General features: G+C 40.2%; 1 protein-coding gene across 1 annotated transcript in view; it reads right to left on the reverse strand.

Annotated features, from left to right (window-relative positions):
- Nucleotides 1-12,375, reverse strand: part of CLTRN (collectrin, amino acid transport regulator) — a 184,402-nt gene that overhangs the window by 67,631 nt on the left and 104,396 nt on the right. The gene's annotated exons all lie outside the window — the stretch shown is intronic.

Genomic DNA, 12,375 nt, shown 5'->3' on the forward strand with positions numbered 1-12,375 from the left:
GTTAAAAGATTGTTAAGAATATATTTCAAATGGTATAAAACTAGGCTGTTCAATATGGTAGCCACAGGTCATGTATGGCTGTTGAGCACTTAAAATGTGGCTAATGTGAGGAAATGAATTTTAAATTTTATTTTAATCGTCATCTAAATTTAGGAACTGACAATCCAGTTATTGGAAAACTTTAAAATGTTTGGAACAACCTGGGTATGTTATATACATTTTCAAGTGTAAAATATACAACTCAAGTGTAAAATATACAAATCAAGTATTTCTGATGAAAATTTAGCATACGAATTCACATGTGCTATATGTATTAAGTTCACCTGTGGTTTTTTTTTTTTAGCTCATAGATAGGTTCACCTGTGTTTTGTTTCTTTTTTAACTTTAGACTTCTAGAAACTTTAAAATTACCTCTGTGATTTGCATTATATTTCTATTTTTAGGCACTGGTATAAAAGGATAAAAGCTGATAATAATAAATACCAGTTAAAGTGTGAAATTTGTTAAGAATATATTTTAAATGGAGTAAAAAGATAAAGGCAAACAACTATGAGAAATGATCAGGAAGGGAACTAACATTTATGAGAGTTGCTGAGTGCTTCGTTTATCTCCCATAGAAGGCTCTCTGGCAGACCCTCATCTCCATGTTTTAGATGAAGAAAGTAAAGCTCAGTGAAGTTAAGTGCTTTCCTGCCAGGTCACTCAGCAACTGGAGAACTGGATTGGAGCTCTGTGGACCATACTCTACACAGGATCTCTGAGCTCCTACAGGTTCCACAGGTGCAGGCCTCCTGCAAGCTCCCTGCCTTAGTCCACTATGGATGCTGAGTGTTTAAAGGGTACCCAGGTTTTAGTTTAATCAGGTATGGTAAAACACACAGACATGGAAATGGCTATCATGGAGGAAGAATTTTATTATACTCACAAATACCTAAAAAGAAGAGACATGGCATGCCGTGTGGGGACACATGGGGAATCTCCAGGGGCCTGCTGAGAGAGCAGGGGAATACATGGACAGAACCTCTGTTGTGGTTTCCATGGGAAGGAATGGGTAAGACAACATAAGCAGGCTTAGGATTGGCCACTTTGGATAATTTCAGCAGGCTCTGGGCATAGAGGCTTTGCCTAGTTGTCTGGTATGTGGCCCTGAGGTTATTAGGGCAAAGGAATAGTGACTTACAGTGTAAGAACCCCAAAAAGGAAGTAGTTCGGCTCTGATTGGCTGGTTTGCATATGAAAGCTGTGCTCCTTGTTGCTCTCTTTAGCAATTGACTACCTCTGGGAGAGGCGATCCCTCTAGCATTAGCAAGGCCTCAGCTATCAAAGCATAAAGTATAGAAACTGGAAAACATGGTTATTGCACTAAGGCTTCTCAGGACTCAGGGGCCTGAACTGAAAGCTGGGCCTTACTATACTCTGGTTTGCCCTGAGAGCTTCCGCCTCCGGAGCCCCTGTGTGCCAAGCACCAGTGAGAGCCAGAGAGGGAAGCTGACGGAGTAAAAGGACACCTTTTCCTTTGCCCAGACCATGGGTTCCAGCCCATCAACAAACAGCCTGCTCATCTGTTTTGTCTACTTTGATTCAGCGATGTCTATAACATTCTAGATTGTATGGCTGAGTCCCTTTAATGTGCACCTGAAACTATCACAACATTGTGAATTGGCTATACTCCAATACAAAATAAAAAGTAAAAAAATAAACACAATAAAAAATGTAAAAAAAAAATTATCAATTTAATTGCAGTTTCAGTACTGTGGATCGCTTTTAGGTAATCACCAATCTGATTTTAATTTACATTCTGTTACAGTTCTAGAGTGAGATGTCAGTTGTTTTTAATATTTTCTCATTCATTGTTCTTTAGCTAGGCAAACATCATCAAGAGCTACAGAAACTGGTGAATATTTTGCCATCGATTAAGCACAAGGTAATTTTTTCCCCTCTAGATCACTTGAGATATGGTTTATATTTCAATCTCTGAGTGGAGACAATAACAGGGCATTTTGAATTGGGAAATGTAACTCGCCTCAGTGTAACTGAGGTTCTCTTTGAAAGTCACCCCTTAAGACAACTTGCCATTTATGATGCTTCTGTTGAGAGAGCCCCTGGCCCTGGGACACTCTGCAGGGGACAGAAGTGATCCTGTCGGTGGGCACGGACAGCTGCTTTGGCTGCCATGCCACTGAGCACTCAGGGACTCGGACTCAGGAACATAGCGAGTCCCCTTCTCGTCCCCAACCCCTGCTCCTTCTCAGTCCTTCAGGGCAAAGGACTCAGGGCAGCCTTCTGGAGTCTAGCTACCCTCCCACAGGCAGGGAGCAGAGAAAAGTTTGATAGAAACTTGGCTTGTTCAGCTTTACAGAACAATTGCCCACATCTTTCAGGGTTGGCAAATTGCCCCAGAGATTAATTTACATTACATTTTAGAAATGAGAATTCCATTAGTCTCTTGAAAAAGAGAGGCCTTCATATTTATGCACCAGCTACCACCTAACGCCTCCCACTGAGGACTATACAAGTATCAGTTATGTCTCAATTAAAAAAAAAAAGTCAATTATATCTAAACTTTAAAAAGAGAGATACGTAGTTAATTACAGGAGCAAAGCATGGGCATGATGCTGTCCTAAGGTGTCTGGAGGTAACTGGAGCTCCTCTGGACCACTGCTGGTTCCCCAGATTCCCCTGGTACCATCACCTCATCATCCAGTTCCTGAGTGGTTTTCACCACAAAGAGATGCCCTTGTGGATTATTTGATTCTTCCTGCCTGATGCTCACCTGCCTGGATTACTGGACCTATTCAGGGTCCCTGACTAAACTCCCACTCTCAGAATCTGTCACCTAGAAGCAGCCCATAAGAGGTAGATCATGAACAGGTATGTTCTTCTTACATTTCTATATTAAGAAATTCTAGCTTGCCCCTTTAACACAAGGCTGGGCTCAAACTTTGACATCAGTTTTTAATCTTGTAATGCTTCTACATTTTTTAAAAAATATGCTAACACCTTGTCTCAGTTTGGACATGTATTTGGAGATTCCAAAAACACATTTGACAAAATCACCATCTATTTTTTTAAAAATAAAACAGAAATGAAAGAACTCCCTAACCTAATAAAGTAGATTAATATCAGCTCAAAAGTAAATAGTATGCCTAATGTGGAAAGGATATCTACTAACAACACTATTATTAACATACTAAATATTGAATTAAATTCTGGTAGTAGCCAGTAAAGTTAGATCAAAAAATATAAAGGAAAAATATATATATATATAAAGGAAATTACAAAAAAAATTAGTGGAGTGCCATATTAATTTATAGAAGTCAATTCCTTTGACATATAAAATCACAGAAGACATAATGGAAGAAAGAACCCTACTTACAAAACAAACTAAAAATCTAAAATACCTTGCAATGAATTGAACATAAAACATTAACCAAAAAAACTGTAAAACATTCCTAAGGCACACAAAAAAACTTGAACTAATACAATCCATATCATTTTATTGAATAGGAAGACATCATAGAGACACCTTTGATGTCACTTCTTCCTAAATGGTTATTCTTGATAAACTGTTTGTTTTCCATTAATTTTATGTGGTCCCAATAGATATACCAACAGTAACATTATAGGAGGCTGTCCTCTGCTCTGTAGGATGTTTAGCAGCATCCCTGGCCTCTACTCACTGGATGCCAGTAATAGCCCCAAGTACTGACAACCAAAAATGTCTGTAGACTTTCTCCAATGCCCACTGCAAACTCAACCCTGGTTGAGCACCACTGATATATACTAATCTCCAATATTAACTGACCAATGAAATCCTTTACCTCTTGGTGCCTGAAAGAAACATATTCGAAGTCTACAAAATTGGATTTAATTAATCAACATGTTGATTTACCAGTAAAAGCATGTGGGTGATTCACTTATAGGTACCTCTAGCTCACTAGCAGAAAACCATGGATTGTTGGAGGATGCATAGAATTGGAATCCAAGACAGTGCTGTGAGTATCAATGGGTCCAGCCCTTCTAAAGCAGCATTTGGAAGTGTTTCCTTGAACATACTAGGGCCACCAGAAACACTCTTCCACCCACCCACCACAAACACACACAAATGGTGAGGCAGTTCTTCAAAGCCTCCTTTGTCACCTTTTAATTCTAGTTCTCTTGCTTTTTCTACCACATTTGCAGCTGCTTCCTCCACTTAAGCCAAGAACCCCTCAAAGTTATCCCTGATGATTGGAATCAACTTCTTCTAAACTCCTGTGAATGTTGATATTTGGACTTCTTCCTATGAATCATGAATGTTCTTAATGGCATCTAAATGGTGACTCCATTCAAAACCCAGAAGGTTTTGAATGACTATGCCCAGATCCACCAGAGCAATCACTATGGCAGCTATAGCCTGATGAAGTGTATTTCTTAAATAATATGACTTGAAAGTCTAAATTACTCCTTGATCCATGGGCTGCAGAATGAATGCTGTGTTAACAGCCATAAGAACAACATTAATCTTGTTATATATCTCACTCAGAGCTCTTGGGTGACCAGGTGCATTGTCAATGGGCAATAATACTTTGAAAGGAATCTTTTCCTGAGCAGTAGGCCTTAAGAGTGGGCTTAAAAAATATCCAGTGAACCATGTTGTAAAAAGATGTGCTATTATCCAGGCTTTGTTCTAAGGGCCTTGGAATTTTCAGAATGATAAATGAGCACTGGCTTCAACTTTGAGTCACCAGTTAATTAGCCACTAAAAAGAAAGTCAGTCTGCTCTGAAACTTTGAAGGCAGGGATTGACTTCTCCTCTCTAGCTATGGAAATCCTGGGTGGCATATTCTTCCAATAAAAGGCTGTTGCATCTGCACTGAAAATCTGTTGTTTAGCGTAGCCACCATCATTAATTATCTTAGGTCTTCTGGAGAACTTGCTTCTACATCACCATTTGCTCCTTCACTTTGCACTTTTATGTTACACATACGGCTTCTGTCCTCAAACCTCATGAACCAACCTCTGCTAATTTCAGACTTTTCTTCTGCAGCTTCCTCACCTCTCTCAGCCTCCACAAATTAGAATCAGGGCCTTGCTTGAATTAGGCTGTGGCTGGTTTGATACTCTATCCAGACCACTGAAACTTTCTCCACATCAGCAATAAAGCTGTTTCAATTACTTATCATTCGTGTATTCATTGAATTAGCACTTTATGTTTCCTTCAAGAACTTTTCCCTCGCATTCACAACTTGGCTAACTGATTGGTGTAAGAGGCCTAGCTTTCAGCCTGTCTCAGCTTTCTACATGCTTTCCTCACTAAGCTCAATCATTTCTAGCTTTTGATTTAAAGTGAGATACATGACTCTTTCACTTGAACACTTAGAAGTCACTGTAGGGTTATTAATTAGGCCGATTTCAATATTCTTGTCTCAGGAAATAGAAAGGCCTGAGGAGAGGGAGACAGATGGGAAACATCTGGTTGGTGGAGCAGTCAGAACACACAATATTCACCATTAAGTTTGCCAACTTATATGGGCATGGTCTACGGAGCTCACACCACAGATTCCAACAGTAACATCAAAGATCACTGATCACCATAACAAATAAAAAATAATGAAAATGACTGACACATTGCAAGAATTACCAAATGTGACACAGAGACACAGAGTGAACAAATGCTGCTGGAAAAATGGTGCTGATAGACTTGCTTGATGCGGGCTGCCATAAAACTTCAATCTGTAGAAAACTCCCATGAAACCTCAATTTGCAAAAAACATGCAATAAAGTGAAGCACAAGAAAAGGTCTGCTTGTATTGGGTGGCCCACGTGGCGAGGGGGTGTTGAGGAACAGAGTTTGTTCAAGATAAACTACTGCTGCTGCTGCTGCTAAGTCAATTCAGTCATGTCCGACTCTGTGTGACCCCATAGACGGCAGCCCACGAGGCTCCGCAGTTCCTGGGATTCTCCAGGCAAGAACACTAGAGTGGGTTGCCATTTCCTTCTCCAGTGCATGAAAGTGAAAAGTAAAAGTGAAGTGGCTCAGTCGTGTCCAACTCTTTGCGACCCCATGAACTGCAGCCTACCAGGCTCTTCCTTCCATGGGATTTTCCAGGCAACAGTGTTGGTGTGGGGTGCCATTGCCTTCTCCACAAGATAAACTAGTGGCAGCTAAAATCAGAAAGAGTATTTCTGTCTCCCTTCAAACAAGATAAGGTTGAAAAGCCAAGGCCCAAGAGCAGCCAGAAAAACAACAAAGGACACACAAATATGATTTCAAAACGGGACAGAGTTGATGATTGGGGAATTGCAACTGTCATCTAATCAGTGATTAGCCCTGGGAATTGCTGGAACAATTTTAGTGGGCGTTGCAGCATAGTGAGACTGGTTGGCTTTGGCATCAAGGACATCTGGTTTGAATACTGGTGCCCTTACTTTCTAGCTGGTCTCTTTTTATCTGCCATGTGATAGCAGAAACAATAAGAATTAGTGTCTATTACACAGAAGACTGCTTTGTATACATCATATTATCTAATTCCTACTGTAATACTATGTAGATTTTATTATCTCTGTTTTTCAAACGAAGGAACTGAGACTCAAACATGGAGAGCAACTTGTCTTTCAGAATGGGACAAGACTGCTGAAAGGAGTGGACTGGAACTTATTTCATCTTCCCAGGCTTTGCTCAAAACACATATTTGATTCCTATTGAGTATGTACATTTAAGAGCAACAAAGTAAAACAATTATTAGCTCTAACATTTCTCAGTTCATTTACATTTCCATTTTCAAGACAGTTTACTCATTTGATTGAGACTTTATAAGAATGTGAAGTTTCAGTATGTGAAAATGTTGGCTGAGCCCCAGCCCCTTGTGAGAAAAAAATTCATACAAACCCAAATGCACTTTCCTTTACTATTGACCTTATAGGAAGAAAAATACAACCAGAAGGAAATCAAGTGAATTTACTAGTGACTCTAGTCTAAGGGGTCGCACAGAGTTGGACACGACTGAAGCGACTTAGCAGCAGCAGCAGCTAGTCAACTGTTCTGGAGAAGGCAAATGCTATCCACTCCAGTATTCTGGCCTGGAGAATTCCATGGACTGTATAGTTCATGGGGACGCAAAGAGTCGGACATGACTGAACGAGTTTCATTCACTTCATTCACTAGTCAAATGTAAACATTAGCTAGGGTTCAGTGTCTTGAGTCCTTGACCTAGCTTTTGTTAAAACTACAAGATTATCATCTCCTTATAGACAAGGGCCACCCATGTTATCTTGGTACATCTCTTCCACAATACTTTCTAGAGATCCTATTGCAGAACACATGGTCAATAAAAGCATGGAATAAGATATTTTTACTTCTCTGGGCCTTGGCATCTGGAGAAATGGATACAGATCATTGTTTAAGGTCCCTTCCTAAGATAACAACATTACAACAGTCCATTTATATAAAAGGTTCATGGATCAATTATACTATATACATACAAGACTGAAATTGTGCTGTGTCTGTGACTTTCCTTTTATGGCCCAAAATGCCAGGTTGCACAGAATTAGCACTTTGTAACTGCTTTTTGATGGTGATGCTTCTTTACATTGATATAGCATTCCCCAGTGTCTAAAGCACTTGTGTGTATTCTCTAATTTTGTCTTCCCATCAGCATAACTATTTAAGAAAATACTCTCCTCATTTTCTGTATGTGACTGCATCAAGGCACTCGGCTAATAAATAAATGCTAGGGCCTAAGACTGGGACCCAAATCCAAGAGTATCGATCCAGTGGTCTTTGAACTAAAACACACATCACATCATCAACTTCATCATCATTACCATTATCACATCATTCCCACCATTAAAGCCATCACTATCATCACCATCATCCACCATCCCTGTCACCACCGTCATCATCACCATTATCATAAAGCTGACCAAAGAGCTAAACTATCCACTTCCAGCCTGGGGCTAAACACAGATCTAGCACACACGTCATGGTGAAGTATATGCAGTTTGTCTTAGTTGCCTTTCCACCTACCCAACTTCCTAATCGTTCTCTAAAAGAAAAAACTCACTTTTCTAACTCTTTTCCTTCCACAAACCTCTTACTTCACAAACTGCTATTCTCAACTAGATGGTAATAGAGAAAGGAAGCAATCTCCTCAAATTTACTTCCCGAAGAGGCAGCAGTTGTGATGACATGCTGAAACCTGCTGGCTGGTTCAGGCTTGCAAGAGGAGACTGCTAAATATTCAGAAATTTCAGAGTGGATAGGAAATCAGCGAATGCTACGAAACAGGGTATTGTTTTTTTTTTAAGAGAGAAGGCTGATTAGTCAGTTCACCACTATCACAGTAAACAGCTGACCTAACAAGACCTCCTGCTTTCTAAAATAGGTGTTTGTTAACTAATAAAATCTCAAGCAATAGGCCAATGAATTGGAGAAGCTTCTGCAGTACTGTGGCAATATCTGCATGGAAAAGTGATCTTTTCCAGCATTCTTGAATCACAGAAATGGGTTAAGCTCATCTTGGATCATAATTACTATTTATTTAGTACATATTCTACTTTATACACATTTCTCTCACCCAGTCTTCATGGAAGCCCTGTGAGACATTACCTCCCTCGTACAGATGGAGAAATTTGATGATGCACAAACCTCACTCAGCGAACAGGTATAGCTAGTATTTGAGTTCACCTAGTTTGGGCCACAGTGACTGCACACTTTCCACCCAGAGGTTCTGAACAATCAATGGAATGCTGTTATTGACACGGCTAACAGAAGAGTTAAAGCTTCACTTGAGAATTTTCCCAAAGGTAACTTAAGAAATGCACATGTCTTAGATGACACTGGCACTCGTCTCTGTAGAAGTAGAAGGGTGATTCAGATGACCCTGGGGTCCCTCCTGATCTTCTAGGTTTAAGATGTTCTATCCCACAAGCTATATTCATTACGATCTAACCTGTGGATTGCATTCTTGAACAAATCTGTGTCTTCCTCAACACTAAAGGCTTTTGAGGGCAACTTCTATCTTTTTGACAAATAGACAAAACTTTCATCACAAAGATCAGAGCTCCTCCCACTTCAAACTGCACCCTCTCCCCCCTTTTGAAGCAATACTTTTCCCAAGAGAAACCCAGCAAAATTTTTCCATATCAAGTGGAAAACCTAACAAATCAATTTCTCTTCAGAAGGTTATCATGACTGTCCTGTCTCTATTTGCTAATTATTGATGCTCTCCAGGTTGACACAGGAGATTTGTCCATCTGTTTTCCTGGTTTGAACATGAACTAAACTTGTGAAGGCAAGGTTGGAGCAACAGGGTCACTTCTCCCAAGCAACAGATTATGATGCTACACGCCCAATTATTGTATTACTGGAGAGTTTGCTCAGAAGGAAGATAGCTGATCCCAGTACAAACGAACTGAAAGACCACCAACAGCAGGATAATAAAATAACACTAAGAGCTAACACTTACTGAGCACTTGCTGTGTGCCAGGCGCTCCTTCGAGAATGCTACGCTATTAACTTTTGATTCCAACAAATTAATTCTTTGTAACACAGCTCACTGTCCCTCCAGCAAAGTTATCTATGCACAGATAGTAAAGAAACATTTAACCAACTTGACTCCAGCACCACAAACCATGTTCCCTTCAGCTTGGCTTCCCTGACTCATTGCCTGTGCCTCCTGATAGCCATACAGTTAATGCATTACATCCAAGAGCAGAGTCTAGCCAATAAATACCGTGAATCCAAGTAGTCCAACTCCAAAGCCCATTCTTCCACCACCTACACCAGAGCATACTAGTGAGGAAATTGGGAAATAAGGGGATGAAGTGAATTCATGAAGGTTACAACTGCTAGAAAGCATGGACTCCCAGCATTTCAGGATTAATATAAAACTTAAAGCTATTGAACACAGGTATGCAAATACCGCAACAGAATATTTCTTAATATTCTCGAAAGCAAACAAAAACAAATTAATAATTTGGATCAAGTCTCTCAGCATTACATGTCATGGCAAAAGCAAGAAAGTCAAGCAGTGACACCTTGATCTTAATCCTTAAGTTTAATTCAGGGACTAGACATAGATCACATTCACTCCATAGCATTTCACTGATCATTTGTGAAAAAAAATTGCAAAGCCGCAAATTTTAAATGATTACCTTCTGCTAATAACTAGCATGAACAATATGGAAAGTGGAAAATCTCAGCAGAAACATTTACTCGAACACAAACTTGGCCAAACACCACCTGCATGTCCCACGTGGGCACCAACGCTTTTGAAAACCAATGTGTGTCCCTGTGATGCCCACTTAACAGAATTCCTCTTCCTTGGTGTCAGAAGGGAAGGTTTAGAAGCATCAAAGTAGAGCTCAGGACTCTCTCCACCTGCACTCTGAATCAGAGGTGCTTGTAAACAAGATTATTTTCTCATTTCATTGCGAAAGCTTTGTTTCCTCACTACCTTAGGAACACTTTCACCAGTCTGAAATTCTCTCTGGAAGTAATATCAATAATTTAGATAGCAAAGCTTGCATGTGCCCCAGAATTCAGCTAAATGAACTCCATGAGTGGTAATAGAAAAGTAAGTAGTTAAATTTGAAGCCCTCAAAAAGGTGAACTAGCTGGATATTCATTGAGACATATCTCTTTCAATTGTACATCACCTAAGTTTCAATTAAAAGAATGCATCTCCTTCAGAGAATGAACTTTCGTGGCTCTGTTGTAGAGCAAAGGAACCTACATGTTCAACAAGTGTTCCAGGTGATTCTGATACAGGGAGATGATTCAAAGGCCACTGTGAAGAACGTGGGGCTAGACAAGATCACAGGACTCGAGGGAAGAGCGTCCAAAGGGAGGGAATGTAAAGACACCACAAAAGTATCTGGTACAAGATGGTGGCTGTAGGTACTGGAAGAGGCAGGCCAAGGAGGGCAGGAAAACAGCGGTGGAAGGACTAGTATTTGGAGGAGGGTGAAAACCAAAGATTAACTCTGCCTATCCGAAAAGCCTGCTAAGCTCTGTATATCCAGTGTAAAAAAATCACACCCCAGATATTAAAAACAACTCTAGATATGAAACATTCACATGGTGTAGAAAAGAAAGAAAGATGGCGCTAGAAGTAGTCATAGTTAAGTAAGGGACTCTGGACTCCAAAAAGGGTCCAAAAACAAAAGCATAACTGATATTTTGAAAACGGCCCATTTTTTCAGTTTACAATATAAGGGATTCACTTCAGGTAGGGGAAAATCCTCTCCTTATTTTTCCAAGTCGTGGGAAACAGGAAAATGCTCTTTCAATCTCTCCCTTTATAAATATCTTACCTTCTATGTTGCCGGATTCCTGATAAAATCAATAGCATGGTCGCCACAAGGACGATGCAGAATATCACACCAAATATAATAATCCAGATGGGCACAGACGGGTCAGTAGGTGGTGCAAAAGTGGGAGGAATTCTTAAAAATTCCAGAGTCTGGTCATTCAAAAAGAAGGCATTGTTGATCCGGTTTCGATTCATTCTAAAATACAAGGACGATTAAACACAAACAAGACAGAAGAAACAGGGTTTCTAATCCCTGTGTCCCCAGGATTACCACCCTCTCTATAAACAGAGCATCTCCCAGCAGAAGACTTCAGGTCGAGCCGACAGTCTGATGAGGGCAATCATGCTGTGGTTTTCTGTTCATAAGTGGTGGTCCTGGCTGCCAGGGAGGTGCCTGTCTATGCACTACTGCCCTCCATTGTCATGAATGTTCTAGAAGTCACAGGAAGTCCTGACTTTTGAGCTCTGCCCACCACATTTTATTCCCTGAGAGGCAGCATCTAGATTAAAGTGACGGAACTCTATTTAAAGTGGCTTACAGCCTGAAAACAAACTAATATGTAAAAAGTGGGTGATAAACTTAAGAATAAAAGAAAATCAAGAGCAGACAGAAAGCATGAAGCCAGGGGGAGCGGCAAATCCATCAATTTCATCTTTTTTCTTGTTTTCCATTCAATTCAACAAACAGTTGCTGAAAACTTACTAAGTACCAGATCCTCTGCTAGGTGCTAGAGATACAAACGGTAGAAAAAAAAAAAAAAAGACCCAAGTAGCTTACAGCCCATCAGTCCCTCCACAATCACACTGCAGTACAAAAAGTTCTATGAAAGAGGTAAAAATGGGCAGAGTGGGAAAACAGCAGAGGTGTCATCATAGTAAGAAGTCAGAGCTGGTTTCCTGGGAAGACAAGTTTTGAGCTGTGTTTGGAGGGACAAGTAGGAATACTTCAGACCCAAAGTACTCACTTCAGACCTGTAGTGAGCACAGGAATTGGAGACAGGATATACACAGTATGAACTGTTTCATCAACTGCAAGTAGTTCCATATGACTAAAGTAAACGGTGTTTTAGGAATCCAA

Source organism: Muntiacus reevesi, chromosome X, assembly GCF_963930625.1.
Source record: "Muntiacus reevesi chromosome X, mMunRee1.1, whole genome shotgun sequence".
NCBI lineage: Eukaryota > Metazoa > Chordata > Mammalia > Artiodactyla > Cervidae > Muntiacus > Muntiacus reevesi.